This window comes from Callospermophilus lateralis, unplaced genomic scaffold (genome assembly GCF_048772815.1).
Source record: "Callospermophilus lateralis isolate mCalLat2 unplaced genomic scaffold, mCalLat2.hap1 Scaffold_63, whole genome shotgun sequence".
Taxonomy (NCBI): Eukaryota; Metazoa; Chordata; class Mammalia; order Rodentia; family Sciuridae; genus Callospermophilus; species Callospermophilus lateralis.
This window is the reverse complement of record NW_027514713.1, coordinates 17,624,691-17,649,880: the sequence shown is the minus strand read 5'-3', so window position 1 is coordinate 17,649,880 and position 25,190 is coordinate 17,624,691. Positions and strand designations below refer to the sequence as shown.

Here is a 25,190-nt window from a genome sequence, read left to right as displayed (position 1 = left end):
CTATTGTATTTCTTTTCCTCCTATGTTTCTTGCCTTATTTTTCTTTGACCCTTCTGATCAGGAAAAATCAATAAAATTATTAAATCAAGAATGTGAGAGCTGATATCATACTTTGAACTCATATCTTATTTTTCTATATGGGCCTTTGTTAATTTATAAACTGGAAAAAGAATATGCTAATTTTTACTGTCTTGCCTTTGGTCAGCTATACACTAGTGATATTCAATTTATCTTTTCCGCTTTGGTAAAATCCAACCTCTCCCAAAGGTTTAGACACTAAAGCAAATGGAAAAGATATTCTAATGTTATTTTATTGTTATTTTTACATTTTTAAAATTTTACTTTTATAAATGTGGTTTTACTGATAAAACACAACAGATTGTTTTTTTTTTTTGCCTTTGTTCTATTTTAGAAGTAAATATTACATTAATTTTTTTTATTTTAGGAAGAATTTTTGAGCTTGTTCTTTATTTATAAATGGAGTTTGTTCTGAAGATTAAACAAAATGTATTCATTGTTGCTGCATTTCAAACTTAGCTGGTACCTGAAACACAGAAAATGTTCAGTACTTATTAGCAATTGTTAGTTTCATGACTTAGAGAAATTTTTATCTTTAAAGTAGGGTTTTTAGTGATTAGAAACTAAATTTTCCACGCACAGTGGCTCACACCTATAATTCCAGTGGCTAAGGAGGCAGGAGGATCACAAATTCAAAGCCAGACACAGCAAAAGTGAGGTGCAAGTCAGTGAGACCCTGTCTCTCAATAAAAATTTAAAAAGGACTGAGGATGTGGCTCAGTAACCAAGTTCCCCTGAGTTTAATCTCTGGTACTCTCTGCAAAAAAAAAAAAAAAAAAAAAAACTAAAAACTAAAATTTTACAAAAATCTATCTTTGATAGATCAATTTGTTTATGCATTTACATAGTAGCTTAAATGTTTGAACTGACTCATCATACTTATTGATGTTTAAATTATAATATCATTGTTGCATTAGTGATGATATATATGATTTAGCTTTATTATCAATTTGGAATATTAATCAATTTTCACTTTGTGTGAAGAATCAGGATAGTTTCTTTGCTCAGGAATTGATATTAACTGCACAGAAGTGATAGCACTAACTTAGTAACTCAGAGAAATCAGTTCCATTCTCATCTCCCAGTATTTTTAACAAAAATCAAAATGATTTTACAAATATAAATAGGGACAGAAAATTCTTCACATACATTATGTAGAGATACTTTTGTCTCTAGGTAATTTCAAAGTAGAGGATATTTACATCATTTAATCAGATGCCACTTTTCTATTTTAATACATTCTGTTTACCACTTGGTACATTTTCTATGTACCCATATAATTACTGCCTATGTAATTATTTATTGTTAAACAAATAAGTACTATGCAGTATATTTAACCTTTTATCACAAACATCTAGTTAATTCTCTATTGCCCTCAATTTATTTTCATAGAACTTATTTCCCTTAGCCTAAAAATTTTGCTTTAACACTTTTTATAGTTTAGATGTGCTGAAGATAGAGTTTCTCCACTTTGGTCTGTCTGAAAAGTTTATTATTATGCTTGTATACATGAAAGAGGTTTCTATTAGGTACAGAATCCCATGGCAGTACTTCTTCTTCAGATTGTAAAGAATCTATTCTCCATTTCTTGATCTTTCATAGCTGTTGTCATTATCATTGTTTCTGTTGAAATATTAGATGTTACATTAGATCATTTTTTACATCTATATAATGTCTTTATTTATTTAATGCACTTCTATGATTTTTCCTTTAATTTTAATTTTCAGCAAATTGTGGAATGCTTATATGCTTGGATTTACTTAATTAAACATTTGTATTCTTTTTGCATTTTTCTTAAATTCTTGGTTTTGTATTGCAAATTTTAGTCAATATTCTCTGTGTATTTTCTTAGATATTTGTTTGACCCCATTCTCACTTTCTGCTTCTAGACCCTAATTATAATTCTTTTTTGATCTTCTGTATTGTATCTCAGATCTTATGTTTTTTTTCTTCTTCTCTATGTTTTTTCTCTTTTTATTTTAAATACTTTCTATTGATTATGAGTTTAGGTTCACAAATTCTTTCCTCAGCTATGTCCAGGTTACTGAGCAGACAATGTAATAAAATCTTAACTTGTCATGTAGTGTTTATTTCTAAAGAATGTTTTTAAATCTACTTCTAAAATAATGTCTTTTTATTTTCTTATTTTAAACTGCCTGTGTAGTAATTACAATATGTAGGGCCCCTCTGGTTCTACTGATTTTAACCATGGGTCACACCATCATGCTCCTTCCTTATTGTGTCTAGCAATATTCATGCAGTAGATATTGTATAAAATATAAGCGGGGACTGAAGTAAGGTATATTCCCTCTGACTTCTAAAATCCATGCCCCTTTTTTAGACTGATAGTGTGCTGAAGCTGTGGTGAGTTGCAGGAGGCTGAGTGGATTAGATCTCCAGTTGATCTAGGGCTGGGCTTTTTGCTTCTGGAGTTTTAATTCAGCTGTCCTCTGGCTTTGTGATTTATGAGTCTTATGATCTGAGCATTACTGAGACTCTGGTAATCTCTTCTTTGACTTTAAAACTGTGCTTCCAGCTTTCTAAACTGTGGAATATATCTTTCTGTTTTAGATCTCTGATATCCACTTTAGGGCTATTATAGAGGTTTTTTTTTTTCAATTTTTAGTTCCACACTTATAAGGAATTATTATTAATTATTAGGAGTCACATTTTTTTTGATTGTTGAACAAGCAGTTCAACAGAATTTTCTGAAATAAGAAGTGTTGTATATATGCTTTAACATGATGGCCATTAGCTACGTATGCAAAGAAGAAAGTGAATTTTTAGTGTCAATCAAATTCAAGAATTATCTGTAACTACAGCCCATCATAATCAGTGGTATAGGTTTGGGTCTTGTATATGTTGTAAAAGCAAGAGCTCACTGTAAGTAGCCATGAGAACAATTCACAGATCGATTGATCATGGTTTTAAAATGTTTTAGATGTTCTGCCATTTTTAAACATATGTGAACTATTTCATTTACTTGTAGGTAAACCCCACTCTGACAAAAATCTAGCTTTACTTCTTATAGTTTGAACACACTCAGCTCTGTAGATCTTCTAAAAGTTCAAAACAAACCAGCCTGAACAAGGAGGAATATGTTATCAGGCTAACAGTCTATGAAGATATATGTAGAATTTAATTCAATTCCTAACTATGTCCTGTCATACACACCCCAACACACATAAATACACACACACACTTGTTAAGAGATTAATGCCATTTAAGAACTTGCCAGGATGTGGACTGAAAGGAGGAAACTATGTACAATTGGGTGTCTTCACTAAATTAGACAACTTCCCTTCAAAAACGTACTTAGGTTTTTTTTTTTTTTCTGTATAAAGCAAAGACTAAATTTTACTACAACCTGAAAGCAATAATTAAATTGTTTCAAGATAAGAAGGTAAGTCTTTTGACGTTGTTCAAATTTTTATGTTCTTTTAGGAGGATAGTTCCTGAATTTATTTTTTCACGTTTTTTTTAAATTGATTTTAAAGATTCTGTTTCTGAATTCCTATTGAAATCACATTGAGAATGTTATTGGCTCTATTTATTTTACCATTGGAAATTATTTACATTTTGTGAGAGAAAATGCAAATGTGTGTGCTTTTTTCCCCTTTCTGTGTAGCTGAAATAATTTGCCAGCATAAAAATTCTGAAGGAAAAACTCATCTCTTCAACCTGAAGACTGTGTTTTCAGACCCTGATGGTACATTAGCATCTTCTGAAGTAACATAAATTATCCCAAAGCTAACATAAATTATCCCAGAGAAGGAAGCCCTATAGCTATTTGAAGAAATAAGGATAAGAATTTTTATTCTCTATAGAATGATGCAAAATCGTGTTTGCTTTTGTGAATAAAACTCAAATCATATTTGTAAAGTAGATTTTACAGGGTGATTCTAGATGTCACTTAAGAAAGCACTTTAGCTTAGATGGTTTTGGGACAACAAAAGTGAGAATCTGAAAAATAATGACACTTGTTATTAGGTTGTACAGAGTACACAAAAATAAAACTAAAGAATCAAGTGGCATATTTTTTCTAAACAACATTGTCTAGGTTGGTTGATTCTTAATCTTGCCTCTTTTTATTTCTTAGTTCTTAGTGTGTCTGTGATGATTATGGTTCTGAAACTGTTATGTTTGTAGAATTGAATTGCTCCTTTTACTGTGTGCCATTTCTGGTAGAGACACAATCTTCTTTGAGGCCAGGTGATTCTGTGACTCAACCCAAGATATTTAAGCCAAGAGAAATAATTTGACCACTAACCCACATGTTATGAATATTCAACTCATTTTAAGTAAATAAGTGTTAATTTAAACTAAATAGTTTTATTTAAATATACAGTTCCTACTCTTATGGTCTTAATTCCTAGGATTACCAAAAAAATAAAAATAAAAATCAAATGAGTAAAAAAATTGCCAGAATGTTTTATTAAATAATTAAGTTCTTTGTAAGTTCAGTGTAGGAAGAAATTTTGTGAGACATCTATGTTCTGCAAACACCACCATAGATTGAATATTAAGTACATTAGAAAAATTTAGTAGAGATAATGAAAGAGGTCAGGTCTTAACTCAAGATAGGCTTTTGTAGGCAGAGGGGAAGTAAATCTCTTGAGAAGAACAAAATGACAGTGAGCAAAGATGTAGAGCTTGATCAGAAATAGAGGTGAAAAACATTATATCAAAGTGATAACTTGTGTCAAATTAGAAGATTTTGTGTGCTATTCTGAGGAATTCTCTATTTTTTCCAGAATCATTACTTATTCTGTTTGTTTCTGTTTTTCTGTGTATTGGTTTTAACCAACTTATCAATTTGTAGGGAAATATTTATGTTCCCCTATTTTAAGAGTGTAAGATTTGTATGAACTTTAAGAAATGTGAATAATATTATACTGTCACATTTTCTATTCATCACAAATATTTGTGTTTAGTGTTACACATGAGCTTCAAAAGACCCCAGAAAACAACAGTGCCTAGTTTTTGCCTTCATAAGTATTTTCATAAGTGTCAGTGATTTTAACTATATAACACTGAATGTATATTTTAACTAGTAATATTTCTGCATGAACCCTAGGCTATGTCATATCTTGATGAAGTGCAAGTTCTGGTTTGTTAACCACATATGTATCACACCTCCACTCTTTTCATATCATGAGTGGATTAATTTTCAAACAATAACAACAACAACAACAAAATATTTCTAGCCTTAGCCATTGTTGTTAAGGCTTGAATGAAGACAGCTCTCTTTAGTGTACGATTGGGGACTCAGGATTGCAAAGTTTCTTTTCTTACCTCTCCTCTGTGAACTCTTATTGGAATTGTTTACCTTCACTACCCAAGACATTTTGGAATGAAAGTTTTATGGCTCTCTTGTGACTACCAGGTATTTTTTGTGGTCATAATAGTGGGTGCCATATGAGTAAGCAAATGAAAGAGACTATTGATGTTAAACATTCAGGGAGATGACATTTTCTTACTCCACACATTTAAAAATAAAAGTATGAAGAAGTATTAATTAGAATTTATTCATTTTTCTTGCTGTTAGCCAACAAAGGAGGAAGTCTGTCAGTTTTAATAAGATATATAAAACATATGAAAATACACAATTTAAAAGTATTTACAGAGCCCACACCAGCCTATGCAAGACTCAATCTCACAGTAGGCCCTAGTCCATCCCACCATAAGAAGACACCCACTGGAGCCCAGCCTTCAACATTAAGAATCAATTGGAAAGCCAAATAAAAGACACTTACTGAACACCAAATGTACAAAATTAAAACATATCTAAAACAGGACACATTATAATGAAAATGTGTAGCGTACAGAATAAGAATAGAATCTTAAAAGCTGAAAGAGAGAGAGGAGTCTGATTACATACAGGGGGAGACTAATTCATATCTCAGCAAATTTTCAACCCAAACACTCAAAGCCAGGAGATCATAAAATAGCATATACCAAGCTCTGAAAGAAAATTGATGCCATCCAAGAATCATATATCAAGAAAAATTAAGCTTTAGATTTGATGATGATATAAAACCTTCCATGATAAAGAAAATTTAAAAGAATTTACAAAGTCTGAATTATAGAACACCCTAAGAAAAGTATTCCATGAAAAGGAAATTAAAAACATGAATAAAAATCAGCAGAGTAAGGTATTACACTAAAGAAAAACCTAATCAGAGGGAAAAAGCAAGTCATGTTAAATACCAAAAATAAACAAACATGGCTGCAAATACAAATCATGTCTCAATGATAACCTTGAATATTAATGCCAAAACTTACCAAACAAAAGACATAGACTAGCAGATTGAATTTAAAAAGACTCCAAAATACAGTGCCTCCAAGAGAAAAGACATCCACAGACTGAAGGTGAAGGGTTGTGAAAAATAATACTTGTCACATGGAGTGCAGAAGCAATAGGGGTTTCTATCTTCATAAAATATGAAGTAGACTTCAAGCTAAAGTTAATAAAAAATATAAATAGGGACACTACATATTGCTCAAGGAAACCATACTTTAACAAGACTTTACAATTATAAATATATATGCCCCAAACAATGGAAAATCTATGTTCATCAAACCAACTCTTCTCAAGTTTATGAGCCAAACAGACCATAACACATAATTTTTGGTGATTTTAACATACCTCTTTTATCAATGGATAGATGTTCCAAACAAAAGTTGAAATAAGAAACTATAGAACTCAATAATGCAATCAATAACATAGACTTAATTGACATATAGAGAATATTTTATTCTTCAAAAAGTGAGTACTCTTTTTCTCTGCAGCACATGGGTCCTTTTCTAAAATAGAAAATATATGACAAAGCAACTCTTACAAATATAAAAAAGTAAAGACACTACCCTGCATTCTATCATATCATAATGGAATGAAATTAAAAATCAATCATCAAATAACAAATAAAAGTTAATCCAACACCAGGAGAATAAATAATATGCTGCTTCCTGAACAATAAGTTGCAGAAGACATTAGAAGAAGAATACAAAAAATTTAGAGATGAATGAGAACATAGATGCAACATATTGAAATATCTGGGACACTATGAAGGCAGTTCTAAGAAGAAAGTTCATTGCATATAGTTCATTCCTTAAAAAAGATAAAGCCAAAGAATGACTTAACTCTATGTCTCAAAAAAAAGAAGAAAAAATCTATACCCAAAGCAATAGAAGACAGGAAATAATACTAAAGCTGAAATTAATGGAATTGAACAAAAGTAATGATTGAAAACTTGACAGAACAAAAAGATGGTTATTTTAAAAAATAAATAATATTGACAGACTCTTAGCCATACTAATAAGGAGAAGAAGAGAAAAAACTCTAACACACTAACATACATGATTTAAAAAAGAAATATCTCCACAGACGCAATAAAAACTCAGAAGATAATTAGAAATTATTTGAAAACTTGTACTCCAATAAAATAGAAACTATCAAAGGCATCAACAAATTTCTACAGTCATATGATTTGCCCAATTGGAATCAGGATGACACACACAATTTAAACAAATTGGTTTCAAAAAATAAAATAAAAGAAACCATTAGAAGCCTACTAACCAAGAAAGCCCAGGACTGGATGTATACCCAACTGATTTCTAGTAGGCCTTTAAAGAAGCACTAACCCCAATACTTCTCAAACTATTTTATAAAATAGAAAAAGAGATTACACTTCCAAACACATTGTATGAAGCCAATATCACCCTTATTCTAAAACCAGGCAAAGAAATATCCAAAAAAAAAAAGAAAACTTCAACCTATATGTCCAAGGAATGTAGATGCAAAAATTCTCGATAAAATATTGCAAATCAAAAAACAAACAAACAAAAATATTGAAAAGATTGTGCACTATAATCAAGTGGTATTCATCTCAGGAATGAAAAAAGGGTTCAACATAGAGAAAGCAATAGATGTAATTCATCACATTATTGACTTAAAGATAAGAATCATATTATCATCTAAATAGATGCAGAAAAAACTATTGACAAAAATGCAAGCACCTCTTCATCTTCAAAACACTAGAAAAATTAGGAATAACAGAAACATATCTCAACATCATAAAGACTAGCTATTCTTAGCCCCCAGCCAGAATCATTCTAAGTAAGTTAAATTAAAGGCATTCCCTCTAAGAACTAGAACAAGACAGGGATGCCCTCTTGTTTCTTATATTCAACATAGTTCTTGAAACACTGGCCAGAGCAATTAGACAAACAAAAAAAAATTAAAGGGAGACACATAAGAAAAGAAGAACTCACATTGACACTATTTGATGATAATTTAATTCTGTACCTAGAAGACCCAAAAAAATCCACCAGCAAACTTTTAGAACTAGTTAATGAATTCAGCTAAGTAGCAGGATATAAAATTAACACCCATAATCCAAAGGCATTTCTATATATCTGTAACATATATTGAGAAAAGGAAATAAAAAACAACTACTCAATTTACAATAGCCTAAAAATAAATAAATAAATAAGATGCTTGGGAATCAACTTAATGAGAGAGGTGAAAAATCTATACAATGAAAACTACAGAATCCTAAAGAAAGAAATTAAAGAAGACCTTATAAGATAGAAAGATCTACGTTGCTCTTGGATAGTCAGAATAAATATTATCAAAATGAAAATACTACCAAAAGCACTGTAAAGATTTAATGAAATTCTGATCAAAATACCAATTACATTACTCATAGAAATAGAAAGAGCAGTCATGAAATTCATTTGGAAAAATAAGAGATCCAGAAGAGCTAAAGCAATCCTTAACAGGAGAGTGCAAAAGATGGCATCACTATACCTGATATTAAACTATACTGCAGAGCAATTGAAATAAAAACAGAATGATATTGGCACCAAAAAAGACAGGTAGAAAAAGGGTACAGAATAGAGGACATAGAGACTAACCCACAAAATTACAATTATATTAGACAAAGGTGCCAAAACATGCATTGGAGAAAAGACAGTCTCTACAATAAATGGTGCTGGGAAAGTTGAAAATTCATATATAAAATAAAATTAAATCCCCATATCTCACCATGATCAAAACTCAACTCAAAATGAATCATGGACTTAGGAATAAAACCAGAGACCCTGTATCTAATAGAAAAATGTAGCTTGTAATTTCCATCATGTCAGATTAGGCCCTAAATTTCTTAATAAGAATCCTACACCACAAGACTCATAATAAAAAATTAATATATGGGGTGGATTCAAACCAATTTTTTTTTAGCAAAAGAAACAATCTGTGAGGTAAATAGAGAGCTTACATCTGGGGAGCAAAGTTTTACCCCTCACACATCAGATAGAACACAATCTCTTGGGTATACAAAAAAAAAAAATGAAAAAGCTAAAAAAAATAACCCAATCAATAAATGAGCCAAGGATATGAACAGACACTTCTCAAAAGATGATATACAATCAATCAACAACTATGTGAAAAAATGTTCATCAATGCTAGCAATTAGAGAAATGCAAATCAAAACTACACTAAGATTTCAACTCACTCCAGTCAGTATGGCAGCTATTATGAATACAAACAACCCTAATTGATTGCAAGAATTTGAGGAAAAAGATACACTCATACACTTGTGGTGGAACTGCAGATTGGTGCAGCCAATATGGAAAGCAGTACGGAGATTCCATTGAAAATAGGGAATGGAACCACAATTTGACCAAGCTATCCCTCTCCTCAGTCTATTCCCAAAGGACTTAAAAACAGAATACTACAGGGACACAGCCACATCAATGTTTATAGCAGCAAAATTCACACAATAGCTAAATTGAAGAAGTAACCTAGATGCCCATCACTAGATTAGTGGGTTTAAAAAAATGGAGTTGGAGGAGATAATGCTAAGTGAAGTTAGCTAATATCCCTCCCCCCAAAAAAAATGCCAAATGTTTTTTTTTTTTTTTTTCTGATATAAAGAGGCTGATGATAGTGGAGGGAGTCATGTGAGGAATATATGAACTCTACATAAAACAGTGGGGTGGGAGTGGAAGAGAGGTGGCAGGGGATGAGAAATAATGGTGGAATATGATTATCATCATTATCCAAAGTACATTTTTGAAGAAACAAATTTGTTTAGTTCTAAATGCCAAACACTGGAAACACCCAAACGGCTGTAATTGGTGAAAAGGCACATCCATACAATGGAATACTTTGAGCACTTAAAGGAATAAACTACTAATATAATCAGAAACAGAGATATATATCAAAATAATTACACTGAGAGAAAGAAGCCAAAGAAAGGTCCATGTGATATAATTTCATTTACATAAAACCCTAGAATAAGCAAATTAACCTACAGTGACAGCAGAGAGGTAGGTGGGTGGTTGCCTGGAGAAAGGGACAGAGAACCATGAGGATAGAAGTACAAAAAAATTTGGGGTGGTGATGGATCTGTTCATTCTCCTTATTGTGATGATAATTTCTTGGGTGTGCACCTGCTTCAGAACTGATGAAATCATACTCTTTAAACAGAAAGTTTATTGGGTGTCAATTAGACCTCAATAAAACTGTCTTTAAAAAAGCTACCTGAATTTTATAATATCTATTTTAAATTTCCCCTTTTCCATTCAGCATACCAACAATCTTTCACTATAGTAAACTTACTCATGTAACTTCTTAAAAAACATCTTTCCTTTGACCTTTACTCTATATAAACATGATTGTAAAAGAAAATTACTATTGGATAGAAAAGTGAACAAATTGGTATCCCTGGATTGCACAGTTGTCTGTTTACTGGCTTCAAATGAAGTCTGAATGTTTAGCTAAACTACCAGTACTGAAGGCTCAGTCACTGAATACTGAAAACATCATTTTTGCAAGCTGCCCTAAAGCAATTCACTAATTCAAATAAATATTTGCTGCACATGTGCTCTCTGTATGGCACTGTTGAAAGGGCTTGATTTCATGCAGAATAGACAATTCCACATTACAAAGTTATTTCATATCTTCTTTTGGAATAATTTGTAAGGTATAGAAACAGTTAAATCACAAGATGAAAGAATAGCCATGGAAACAGGCCACAGATAGCCTTGAACAGTGACTCTTCTAAATAAAGGTTAAAATAATAAATTTCATTGATAACATGACTGAAGAACTGTATCCTAACAGCTTAGAATTCCAAAATGACAAGTATCTCTCATATCTTAAGTAAACTCAGAAAAAACATTAAAAATTATTTCCACGCACAGCAAATATGGAGTCTGCCAGCTCTAAGAGGTCTTTCTGGCTTAGAAATATAAAAGGATGTGAAGACAGACCCCAAATGATTTTTTTTAAATACCCATAACAATAGGAAGTTTTAAGTAAATTCTCTAAAAAGAATACTCTGTAACAGCATATTCTTCATTACTGAGCTCAGCTAACTGGACCAAGAATGGAAATTATTATATTTTATGGATGATACAAGCTTAATTATTCATCACAAATAAAACCATCCATAGCACCACCACCATGTTCAAGACACTTTACAGCTTAGCAAGGACATCCATTTGAAAACCTTCCACTATCACTTACAATGATACTACCCTTTAAAGTTGTTTCTGTAAAAGAACCCAAAACCTACTCCGTTTGTGTACAATGAATTGAAGCATTTTCTATTCTCATATATAACTGATTAGAACTAATGAATAATTTTAAAAAAACAGAAAACTCATGCCAGATACACAAAAATCTATAAAAATCACTTGTCAGTGATAACTGTGGATGGTATGTGCTTCAGATTCGCTCAGAAAGTTACTCTTCTAATTTTTTTAGGTTGTCTGCCATGTTTTGTGTTTTCAAAGGTACAATTTTGCTAAACCATAAGCTTTTAGTGAATTTTGGTTGACATGATTCCTCTGCACATGTTCCAAACACATCATACCCAAATTTATATCTACATTAAACACTACTAATCCTGAGTGTTCAGTAACCATGGAACTCAAACCATGAGCTCTCCAAGCACAATATTCAAGTATTCTCATCTTCACTGAGAAGCAATATCCACTAAACAAAAGATGAAACCAACCATAGTATTCAGCTTTTGCATCTTCTATTTATTGATTTTTGGAGTTTTACAAATGAAAATGGTTTGCTTTAGGTAAATTGGTGAAAAAAAAGCACAGTCATTTAACTGCTTATAATTAAAATTATGAAACTTTACATCTCACCTCTGATACTGATTTTAATTACAATTTTGAAATAACACCTGCTACAGCTTGAGTTCCCTTGAAGCTAAGAGCCAATTTGTAGTTTCTTGTGATCCCTCCACTGTCAATTATTGCCCTCCTAATGCATTTTACTTTGAAGAAAAACACTGTTTCATGGAGTAAGATCTACTTGTAATTTGCAATGTGCTTGGCACTGTGATTACCAGTTTATATGCAGCAGCTCTGCTCATCCTAACAACAATGCTATGATGGAGAATGTTATAGACAGGTAGAGTGTCACTGACCTTAATATACTTGTCCAAGGTCACTGAGCTACTTCCCATTACTAACAGCACACAGTATATCTTGAAACTTTTATCAAGAGGGCCGCAAATGGGACCACACCTGCCAGAGAATATGGATTCATCTCACCGTGACTACTTCCCATTTAATCTAAGCACATTTATTTTTCTCTATTCACCTTAATCTGACCATCTGCCTTGGCCTTTAAAAAAAAATTGTTCTCATGTTTATGAACACTGGTCTTCTATTTGTTTTACATGAGGAGAAAGATGTCTATACGAACCTTCTGAGTAAAGATTCTGCTTTAGCGAAACTGTAGTATGAATGACAGATGGCGGGTGCCCTTGGAGCAGCCCCTGCAGCAGAGGCGTGCAGACTCGAGCTTCCCCCGCCCTCCCTGAGTCCCCGAGCTGCCTGGGACCCCCACCCTGGCCTCGATGGTGCTTTGCTGTCCAGCCCCAACCCTGCCGCCTGGCCCCAGGCCTGGCTGCAGACGCTCCCGCCTGGAGCTGCACTGTGCCAGGAGCCACCCAGCGGCCACTTGCCTTTCCCTTCCTGGAGCGCATTCCCGACCCCCCTACCCCCACTTCTGCACCACCAACTCGCTGATCACCATATTGGTGGAGCTGGAGGAGGGCCTGCTGCCCATAGGCGCTGAGCAGGCAAAGAGGGCCGTGAGTGAAGGTGGTGGCAGCGGCAGACGGGGGCAGCGACAAGGCCTCCAGTGGCCTTGAAGCGCAAGAGCAGCCGGGCAAGTCTGGCGGGCTGGTGGTGGAGACCATCAGCAAGCTAGGTGCATGGTGGCTCATGGCTGGCGCGCATCTACGTGGAGGCCAGGAAGGTGGCGGGTTTGATCAGCAGAAATGGAGCGCACCTAACTCAAGTACTGGGAGCTCATGCTGGTGCAGAACTACACACTGCTGCAGGTCAAGGGCACAGGTGCCAATAGCTCCTTCAAGTTCAACTGCGAGAAGCTGGAGGCCTGTGAGCGTCGCGCCCCACCCCTGCGCCTGACACGCACAAGTCCAAGAAGTTGGCACAAGCCCAAGAAGCTGGCGGCGCAGTGCAGCATGGACTCCTGACTCACCAAAGGTGCCATGGCTGATGAGTGCCTGCCCCCAAGGCTGCGCTTCCAAGGACAAGGGCAGTAGGTGGTGGTGGTGGGGAGTAAGAAGGTGAAGAATGCAGCCAAGTCCAGCGGCCCCAAGGTGCCCAAGCACCACAAGTGTGAGCCCCTGCCCCAGAGTGTCCGAGGTTGAGGGGGACCATCCTGGGGGGCCTGGCCTCCCTTCCCTCATGAGCCATGGGGAGATTTTTGAAACAGCCTGGGTGATTACCTGATTGGCTCTCCCCTTTGGCAAAGGCCATCACCATGTTTACGGCCCCACCTGGATGCCAATGGGCTGGGCCCCAGTTAGCAGGCTCGCAAAGGCAGCTGGCCCCCTCCTTCTTGCTGCCTCTGGACTCTCCACAATTGCTCTAGCACTCCTATCCACCCATGGGCCTCTGGGAAGCCCAATAAAAGATTGTTAACTTTGAAAAAAAAAAGAATTCTAGTTTAGACAGAAGGATTTAGAATTAGAACTTGGTGGCACATGCCTGTAATCTCAGCAGCTCTGTAGGCTGAGATAAGAGGATCTCAAATTCAAAGTCAGCCTCAGTGATGGTGAGGTGCTAAGATACTCAGTGAGACCTTGTCTCTACATAAAATATAAAATAACGCTGGGTATGTGGCTCTGTGGCTGAATGCACATGATTTCAATCCCTGGTACACAACCCCCTTCCCCCAAAAAAAGAGATGTGTATCTTCTTTTTGCAACTAACCTTTGAAAAGTTTTTGGTGTTAAAAATTAACCAATGTGCTGACATTTTTATATGTTTCCTATTTTATTACCAATGAGATGCTATCACCTATAAGACACTTAGAACATTCTTATTCTATGTACCACACAGAAGAAAAATTTCTATGTGGTTACAACATGCCAATTTTAAGATTCCATTCATCTCAGATGTGCATCTTAAAAATCAATGAAATGCCTTAATTATTTACCAGAATTGTATGGTAAATTATTTGGTTTCCTTCTAGCTAACTCTTATGTCTCTCAAATGTAAAACTCCATAAATGCATGAATGTTTTGTCCATTTGACAACATATCTTCCATGCTTAGAAATTGGAACATTTTCAATATCTATGTAATTTGTTGACATGAAGTTTAGTTCTTTTTTCAAGGTTTAGTGCTTTAAAATGAAAATTGGATGAGGAAGGATTTCTTCTACTGTGTACACTTCAGAACGCATATAATTTCTACAATAACAAAACAAGAAGTCTCATTGATCAGGTGGATAAATAAAAGGAAGAATCTTAAAAAGATGCTAAAAGCGAGTTTGGTGTCTAACCCACAGGTGAGAGGGAGATGATTTCCCATCGATTTCACTGTTGGTGTCAGTTTAAAAAGCTGTCTGGGGCATATCCTGGTTTTCAGGCATCCCTGACATAGCTCAGGTGGTGCTGGGGTGTGCACATGTGGTCCCCAAAGAGAAATACCGTGGAGTCTCCCAGCCCTATCTTAATGGCCCAGAAAGCAGTGAACAGTCACTGATCTCCAGTGAACATTAGCTTTTTCCTCCTTTTGGTGATGACAATTTCCTACTTTGAGGGGTCAATGATTACCAGTTAGATTTGCTTCACACAGCCCACTGAGGCTATGGGACAAGCCGTCACTGGGGTCTTCACTGCTGTATCTGCAGCCTTCAGGCCTCTGATCCACACCACCTGTCATCTAGCCTCAAGCTTGACTTTGGCTCTTCTGAGATTGCATATTTCTATGAACAAGTGCTTTGTGCTATCTCTTTCTTTCTCACCTCCCCTAGTCCTTCACCTACTTTATCCTCCCTCTTTCTCGCCCATCCTCACATCAATTCTGATTCTTTGGAGAACTCTAACTCATGTGTGCACCACCACACACATACACATACACAAAATCTGCATGATAAGGCCCTAAGGATTCAGGGAAATTCACTGTCTCTTGTCCTGAAACTTAATTTATGCCGAAGCTCTATGGTTTGCTGGTAGTTTTGAGTCCCTGTGAAGTCCCATACTAAAACACAGGGCATCTAATGTAATGATTTTGTTGGTAAGATAAGTCAGTTCCAGGACACATGCAAATAGATAGGGAGGAAGAAGGTGCAAGCCCCAAAGCAAGAGACATCTGGATCAACATCTGAAGCAGCATGATGGGGGCCACTGATGAAAAGATGCACTTTATGCATATAAATATAGAAAGTAAATATTAAACATATTAAGATATATTTTTGTATAAATGTGTAAATAAAATGATAAAATTACCATAAATATAAACTATATAAATGGATATGTATTTATTATATAAGTCTATATACACACATGCATACACATACATGCACATGCACATGTATGCCTGCATACATACATATATATGGTTATTAGACCAGATTTTGCTTGGTTCCAAGGAAACATAAATTTTAAAAAAACAAGCAAAACTAATAACTTACTGGAATGTTACAAGATTGGGTTGTGGAAAGACTGGAGGCAAAGAAAGGAAGGCTGTGGAACCTTAATGGTACTGATGAAAAGAGTCAACTCTGCACCTAAGCTGGGGTTCTGTGCCCTCAGTTAGTGAGAGTTCAGTGTCTCTGACTGGTCAGCTGTGGCACTGTGGATACACCCCTGAATCAGGATGCAGCCAGGAGTAGGACAGGAAAAAGACATGGAGAAGTAGGCACCATGGTTAACCCTGGCAGATCAGTACAGGGAATGTTCCACAAGCAAAATCTGTGGTTTGTCTTCTGAAAGTAGAAAAGATAATTCCTGAATAGGCCAAAGAAATAGCTATTTATTATGATACTAGCTTCCACCTGGCGATTTCCTTACATCATTTCTTGGGAAAATTATATAGGTGTATTTTTCTGAATCCCACATTCTAAGAAATTGAGCTTAGGAAGTGAGAGAAATAGGAAAAAGGATTAGAGTTTTAGACTGAGAAGAAAAGAGCACCATTCCACAGAAAGATTCTGCTCCTCAAAGGGACACAGTGGTGCAGAAAAGAGACAGCAGGGGTGCCAACATTCAGAAGTGAAGGTCAGTGTCCTGGCTCCAGCCAGGGCAGGAGAGAAGGGGCCACCAAGATCGCTCTCTTTGGGGTTCTGGGGAGCCATGACCACATGACAAACACATGTCCTTGGCCCTGTTTGCTGCTAAGGGTGACATCTTACAAAGTCAGCACTGTGCTAATCACACACCATTCTTTTCTCCACTCTATGATGTTGCTCCAAGAAATAACAGGCTCTGAAGCAAAACAAGCCCTTTTCTGGCATTTCTACATGGGGTTTTGTGCAGAGCTAGTCTTGCTAAAATATTAGACCTTATATTAGTTAAAAACCACCCAGCAAAACCTGCAGGTGTGTGTCTATGTTTGTATGTTCAACCAAGGTTACAGCTCTCTGAATAGTACCAAACATACATATATATCGTACTAATTACAAAATTTTATTGTCTCTCTCATAATATGTTAAGCACATAAAAATGTCAGAAAAATTTTAACAGCAATTCATGATTTAGGTAGTTATTTGTGTGGGGGGGTCAATTCTGGTCTTTTGTTTCTAAATCCCTAAAATCAATATCAGTCTGGAATTTGAAAACCAACAATCACAGGAAGTGGCATCATTCAGACAGCAAAGATGGAGATGCAGAGTAACCTTCCCAAGATGGGACTTGTCTTCCTCATTCAGTGCAGGAGACTCTAAGAAAGGAAGACAAGGAAGGCAGGGGAGTTTTGGCAGGGAGGAGGAAGACAGAGACACTTTGTGTTTGTGTGAGGCAGAGCTGTAAGAAAGAAAGGAAGGAGAGAAGGAAGAAAGAAAAGAGGAAAAGAAGAAAGGAAGGAAGGAAGGAAGGAAGGAAGGAAGAAGGGAAGGAATGAAAGAAGGAAGGAATGAGAAGGACATGAACTCTCTCCAGGGAACAAGGAGACCCTTTATAAATTCAACATTTGTGTCCTTTGAGTCTTGGGACTACATAACTTCCCTAACATAGCTCTCCATTTTTAATGTAAGAATTGTGTATATTAAATAAAAATAGGCCTTGGAGACTACTTTTAAAATATGCTAGAAAATTAATCTTATGGACAACATTATATTCTTAGTAGGAGATATTACCCACCATATTACTGTCCTGGATAAGACAGGAGTATTAAGAATTATTACACCATACAAGGCATTTTCCCTGAAATATGACATTGTTATGCACTGGTCCATTCAATTAGTATGTATAGTCCCAAACAGTGAGTTGTGGTTAAATGGTATGTAATAGGCAAAGTGCCTGCTTTTCATATGACTACTTTGATGTTTTACCACAGACAAAACTTAACTGAAAACATGCAGTATAGAACATAGGCTTAAAACATCAGTTTTCAATTAAGAATACATCCTAGAAGATTTTCTTAAAATATAAATCTATAAATGCTAAACTCTTATTTGGCCATTCATCTTCTCTCCTTGGGTATTTCATATAATATTCAAGGAACATACAGTCTTAAACATTGTGCTTTCATGTTGACCATCTTGAATGTCAAGATAAGATTCAACATATTTTAACTTGATGAACCATAAAAATTTATTGACCGTCAACTGTGTGAAAACTCTAAGGCTAGACTCTGGGATGAGGAGTTCGTTAAGCCACTGTGCATTTTCTAGCTTGCATGGTAATTGCTCTTAAATTTAGAAACTGTGTGATTACCAAGAATTTCTAAAAAATATTCTATAATTAGAAAGAGGCAAATAGCTGCAAATTAGTCATATAAGCATATATTACATTAATACATCTGAATAAATTAAGCATGTGTGATCACAAAACAAAAACAAGGACCTAAAACTCCTCACACAGCTATGAAAAGTGCTGTAATTACAAAGCAGAATAATTTTCTTTTAGGTCCAAAGCATGTGGTTTCAAAGTCCTGTAGCTAATAAATATCTGTATGTTCTTTATTCCAAATTTATTGCTGTGCATGCATTATTATAGTTTGTTTGAAGGATTATGCTTTGATCTAATGTTTCATTTCAAACAACTGTCTTAAAATTACTAAGAATTTTTCTTGTAACACTCATCACTAATTGTATTAGTACCATAGTTATATGGTGAATTTTGAGCCTGCAGGAGTTTATTTAAAATTTAAAAATTCTGTGTCACTGAAAAGATAGAAGATATATTAGCTGACCTCATTGTCTAGGAAATAGGAATATTTGAAAGAAATTATTTTCAGGTATTTGGTCATTTGAGGTACTGATCTGTGTATGATAAGTAAAATTTAATTGTATTTGCAGATTTATGGAACTATGCTTCAAATAAATGTGCCTTGAGAGAGAATATTAGTGTATTTAGCTTCTACATCTATGTCTAGAAAATTTACATAATATCATAAAAATTACATGATTTGTGTAGAAATACTAGTCAATGTATCTTTCTAGTATTTTGCAGAGATTCATGGATTTGGTATTTTTGCTTCAAATATATTTTGTCAAAAATAAACAGAACTTGGTCATAAAGCTTCTTCTAGACCTTTGACCAAGTCTTGCTTCATTCCTCTTAGTTTATGTACCTTCTTACCTGAGGTATCTTCTTTTCCCACGTGACATTAAAGATAAAGTGTGCTGCCAAGTATTCTGCTCTTTGGAAAGAGTTTTTTTTTTTGTTTTTTTTTTAATTTTTCAAGGCTAAGCCTGAAAGATACTGTGCAGTGGTGTCATTTTATTTCAGTTTACTTCTAAATAAAGCTAACTCATACTTATTTTTAGTAAAATTTTGATTAATGTTGGCAAATTTCCTCTTCTGATTCAAAAAAGGGACCTTTTTCCAAAGGAAAATGAATAGGTATTTTATCAATTCTTTGCTCTGAAATTGATTTGTGTTTTCTGAGAAAGAGTACAACATCAGTGACTATCTTCTTGTTTAGTTATTTGCTTAGGTATTGGTCACACTCTAAAAGTGTGACCTCAGGGGAAATGCCAAGAAAGATAGAGTAAAATAAGTAGAAGCCATCAATTGACTATACTTTTGTAACTTCAGTAAGGTTTTTGAAGTACTATATGACTTGCGTATATCTCTGGCTTCCATTTAAAATCAAAATATAAAATTCATTTTTTTATGTATCACTAATAAACTTCTAAAAATAAAATGTACACCTTTTTTCTAATCCTGTTCATGATTTCTCTATTTTCTTGATTATATGAATTTTTATAACTGATACTAACTTGATAATCTGTATCATTTCCTGGTTTACAAACCCTTATTTATTTTTGTCTCTTTTTAGTTATAGTTGGCCTCCAGTAACTAAGGGAAAGACCCCTTTCTGTCTGCTCCGCTCAGCCCTGCTCCAGGCTCTCAGCTTCTCAGACCCTCATGCAGTTGGTTGTAAATTCTTCCAGAATTTTTACTATTTTTCAAGACTTAAAAAAAAAAAAAAAAAAAACTTTAAAGTTTCTTTGCTGAGTTCAGGTGACCAAGGAATACTCACATCTTTTGAAGAAAATAAAACACACACACACAAAAAAAATGGGAAAAAAAACAGCACAGAATCATCTTTAACCTAACTTTTTATGTGATATATCAGATCTCTGTAACTTTGTACCCAAGATTCTGTGTTCAGTTGAATTTTAACGTCTTTTTGTATTTGAAAGGAGTGTGACTACTGAACTTGAAACTTTTTATTCCAAGCGTCTTGGTGGTTTCTGGTGAGGTTAAGTGGATGAGAGGGTTAAGGGAACATGGGGGATTCTTTCCTATCCTAACATGAAGTTTCCCCCACAGTCTGCTCTCAGGTGCCGGACTTCAAGTTTTTTCTTACAGTGATATACTTTGATTATTCTTACTTCCCCTTTATCCATAAGTTTTAACAGCATTTTATCAAACTGCTCTTATTAAGAACAATTTTACATATATAGTTATAATTCACTTAACCAGTCTGCACTTATTGCTTATGGTTTCACTCACCTGCTATGCCTGTTTTTGGTGTCTGAAAAACAGACATATTATTTTTCATATTTTACCCATTTTCCTACATGCATATACTGGAAAGAAAATCAGGTCTGGAAATATTCCATTTTGATTGAATACTATAATCAAGAAAATAAAATTTAAATATGCTAAATATATCTCCAGAATTGCTCAAGTAACTCTGCTTAAAACAAAGAGAAATTCCTGAAAAGAAAAAACATGGTCAGGTTCAAGAAAGAAAAAATAGAACCCAAGTATTTATCACTAATGATAGATTATAGATGATAAATACAGAATAACCTCATGATTTAATGGAAACTAGTATTCAACCTGGTATTCTAAACTGAAGCAGACTGTCCTTTAATGATACATAAAAATAGATTTTTATAAATGATAAAATTCTAAAAAGCTGTTTTCTGTGCCTCATTTCAAAGAGAGTTACTCAATATAGAAGAAAAATAAAACAAAGGAAGCAGAGTTTGTGGACAGAAACAGTGGCTCTAACTACAGTGCTCTAAAAATTTATACTGATTCTGCAGTAGATCTTGAAAATAGTTTTGTTAGCACACCTCAGTTCGACCTTTAGAATGATGGTTTAATAGAAATATTAGCTAGTGAGTAGTCAAGTGATTGAATGTAGCAAAAGTTAAAAGATTCTAGTGATCTATTTTCCTCACCACACACACAAAAAATGAGTATTAGAAAATACAGACAAAAAAAGTGATGAAAAAGAAAGAAAAAACTCACTAAACACAAATAATGGAAAGTCAAATTCTGCATATGAAACAAAATAAATTTTGCACTTTTTATAATATTTGATGTGATAGAAGAAAGTAGTATTTATTTTTCTTGATGGGAAGAACATCCCTCCATGAGCAGCATTCATGTCCTGATATTGGATGTCAGACAGGCTAATAAGTTAGAGAAATAAATCATTCTTACTTCTGGTGTGTGTTTTGTAATGAAAACTATTTTAAAAGCAAATTTGTGATAATTCTTACTTGTTTTTAAACTTCATAAATTTTGTGTAAACAAAGAATACAACACATAATTATTTTTAAAAGAGAATAATTAACTGATGAAGCATGAACACAGGGACTTGTAACTATTAAAAAAATAGAGTGGGGTGTGGTGGTCTTTACAGATGCTGATACTCAAAAATAATAAAGAGTCCAATGTAGATTAAGCAGAAAATTACAGAACACATATCGTTATGACTACATAAATGATAATCAATTAAACACCAAAGCCTTTTAATGTTTGACTCATTAGGCCTAAAGAGAAAGAAGTGGTCCTGTAAGCTAAATTGGTTTTCCTCTCTCTCTTCTTGCAATTGGAAAAAATAATGGGAACACCTAATACATTGTGAAGGGTCTTCTATGTATATATTTCAAAATTATGGTCAATATCATACAACTAGTAGTAGGTATGGCTACATTTAGTTTCCTTTTAGAACTTTTCATAGTTGGAGATAGAGTGGAGGCTGCTGATTTGGGTGTAAATTTTGGAAACTACTGTTTTATATAGCCGTGGGGATTGAACCCAGGGATGCTTTATCATTCATATATATTCAAAATTCTTTGATATTTTACTTTGAGACCTGGTCTCAGTTACCAAGGCTGGGCTTGAAGTTGGGATCCTTCTGCTTCAGACTCTATGATTTTTGAGATTTCAGGTATGTACCACCACATCAGGCCAGGACACTACCTTTTATTTTTTTACATGAATCTAATAATCAAAACTATTTTAAATATTCCTGTCTTTTCTTTGATGTAAAATATTCAATACTACCTATCCAAATTGATTTTCACCATCACATTCTTTTTTTCAAAAGGTCAATCTTTGGCGCGGCGAGAAGTGGCCGGGGACGCGACAACGAGCCTGAAGGAGGAGGAGGAGGAGGTGGTGGAGGAAAAAGAAGAGACCATAGACTTCTACCTCGGCCTAGAGCGGCCCTTAAAGTGCGTGGGAGAGGAGGGCGGGCGGGGACCACCCCAGAACTGGCCGCCGGCGGTATCATGGCGTCCCGGAATCCCCCTCCCCAAGAATAGGAAAGTGATGACGACTCTTACGAAGTATTGGATTTAACTGAGTATGCAAGAAGACACCACTGGTGGAATCGAGTGTTTGGCCACAGTTCGGGACCTATGGTAGAAAAATACTCTGTAGCTACCCAGATTGTAATGGGTGGCGTGACTGGCTGGTGTGCAGGATTTTTGTTCCAGAAGGTTGGAAAACTTGCAGCTACTGCAGTGGGAGGTGGCTTTCTTCTCCTTCAGATCGCCAGTCACAGTGGCTATGTGCAGGTCGACTGGAAGAGAGTTGAAAAAGATGTAAACAAAGCAAAAAGACAGATTTCTATGTAAGTATAAAATTGTAGTTTAAAGAGAATTGTCTCCTTTATCTAGTCTGAGATGTAAATACTAACACTTTCAGGCTTTTTGTAGCATTATGTTGGCTGAACACTAGGCCAGTTTATTTGTTTCTCAGGGCCAACATCATATTCTTTCACAGCTTTCTTAACCCAGAAAGCTTTCTGCATTGTTAGTTTTGTCTGTAGAATACTTAGTTGTAATTGGGAAAAACAACATGGAGTCGTTAGATTGAAAAGACTTTGAAGATATTGAGACTATTGTCATTTGATAGGACATCACTGTAGTATATTTTGTGTATTGTAAACATATGATGTTTTCATACTTTCAAGATTGGTTACAGAGTACTTTCCTTATCGTGAGACTCCTTAAAATTAAATGTGGAATCCATCTTTAATTTCTTCCTTTATTTTCATTAGTGCCTCAGATATAATGCTAAATAAAACTCAGACTTTCTTAAAAAAAAGGTCAATCTTTATGTTGTGTAGTTATACATTTTTTGACCCTAAAAAGATATACTCAATAGATTGTATTCTGAGTTAGCAATTCAATTTTATATGTGTTTTAGAAAAACAAATTGCCATAAATTGTTCTGGTCATGTTCTTTATAGAAGTACCTTCCCCTTAGTCATCATCAAAAGAAAATAGGATGAAATTTAGTAAAGTCAAAAGCTAAGATACAACAGTTGGCTAGTTGTTTCAACCAGATGCTTATGATTTGATTGTTTCTCTTTTAAATTTCTTATTCCGATTGCTCTGATGGCTTTTCCTATGATATTTAATAGCTCAATTTAAAAGCACTAGTTTATGTGAAAATTAGATTCTAAGAGAAACAAATATCTGAAACAAATTAATATTACTCAATGTTTCTCATGATTCCTCTTACCATCCTGGAATTGCAATTCATAGAGCTTTATGTGACTTCCATTCCTCACTATATTTCACTAATCAGCACATGCAGAAATAATTTCTCAACAAATTTATATTAAATAAGTAGCAATTTAGAGAAAATCAGATATAGTTCACACCGGTGAAATTAAAACAATATATGTGGCACTTTGCCAAAGAATACTTGGCATATTCAAATAATAAAATGAAAAATTATTGATTTCCTTTATGTGATAGGACACAGTTTATTGTCGTGTTGTTTAAAAAATATTGACAGTTTCCTTATGAAAAAATAGATGTTATTTTTTAACATGGATTTTACTTGAATTTTTTTTTTTAAATTTTACCCATTTATCTTGAACACTGAGAAGGTATTTGCTGCGGTCAAACACAGTGAGATGCTGATCAATCAATTGTATTTTCAACTAATGTTGTAAAATGCATCTCTGAAACATTTGAAATTGTTTTCATTTTATATAACAGCATCATGCACACTCAGCACAAGAAAAGGTTTGTCATTAATTTTGGTATTAATACTGGGTTAGGTACATTGAAAAGATGTTGAGAAAATTACATCTATAATGGTGGAATCTCCCAATTCTTTGTTTTCATTTTTCCTTTGGTGCTTCTTCTATTGATATTAGTATGTTAACTTTAATTTGAATTGTCCATACAGTTTCTTAAATCATAAGACCCTTAGAATTGAGGAAATCACATATAGAATGTTTATTCCACAAACTGATATAAGATTCAATGAAAGACTTCAGCATTATTAATGTACATTTTTTCAAAATTCCATTAAGTAACAATGTGAGATACAGTATTAAAATTTTAACAATGAATGATAGGCACCCTAAGCAAGTATGTAGTGTTCCAATTATTCATTTACTGAACTTCATTCATTCATATTATAATAGTTGATTAAAAACCACACATCAGAGTATCTGTTTTTGAAAAAAATTGCTTGGTGAATTTCTAACAATGCAGCATGCAATTTTTATTTATTATTGGTTCATCATACCCACATTTTACCCACATAGTAAGATTGTTATAATATTCAATAAGTTATAGCTAAAAATATGAAAAACCACATACCATAATTTACAAATTATATAAATGCTCTTATTATTTCTTCATCCTTCCCAGAAATATTTATCAGGAATTTACTATATGCTAATTAAAACTTAGTTTATCCTACTTATTTCAGATATTTCAAAAAAAACTACAAGACCTCATTTGAAAAGGGTAATATAGACCTCAAAAGTAACTACTGTTTCTCTAGTAAATAATGTGTATAGAAATCTGCTAAGGTCTTGGGGTATGCAAATATATTTGGGATGCATCAGAGAGTGCATATGAAAAAAAAACCATAT

General features: G+C 34.3%; 1 pseudogene; it reads right to left on the bottom strand.

The window, feature by feature from the left end:
• The window catches only part of LOC143389647 (transmembrane protein 132B-like), a 58,778-nt pseudogene extending 46,206 nt beyond the window's left edge, over positions 1–12,572 (bottom strand).
• Between the last annotated feature and the right edge of the window lie 12,618 nt (positions 12,573–25,190).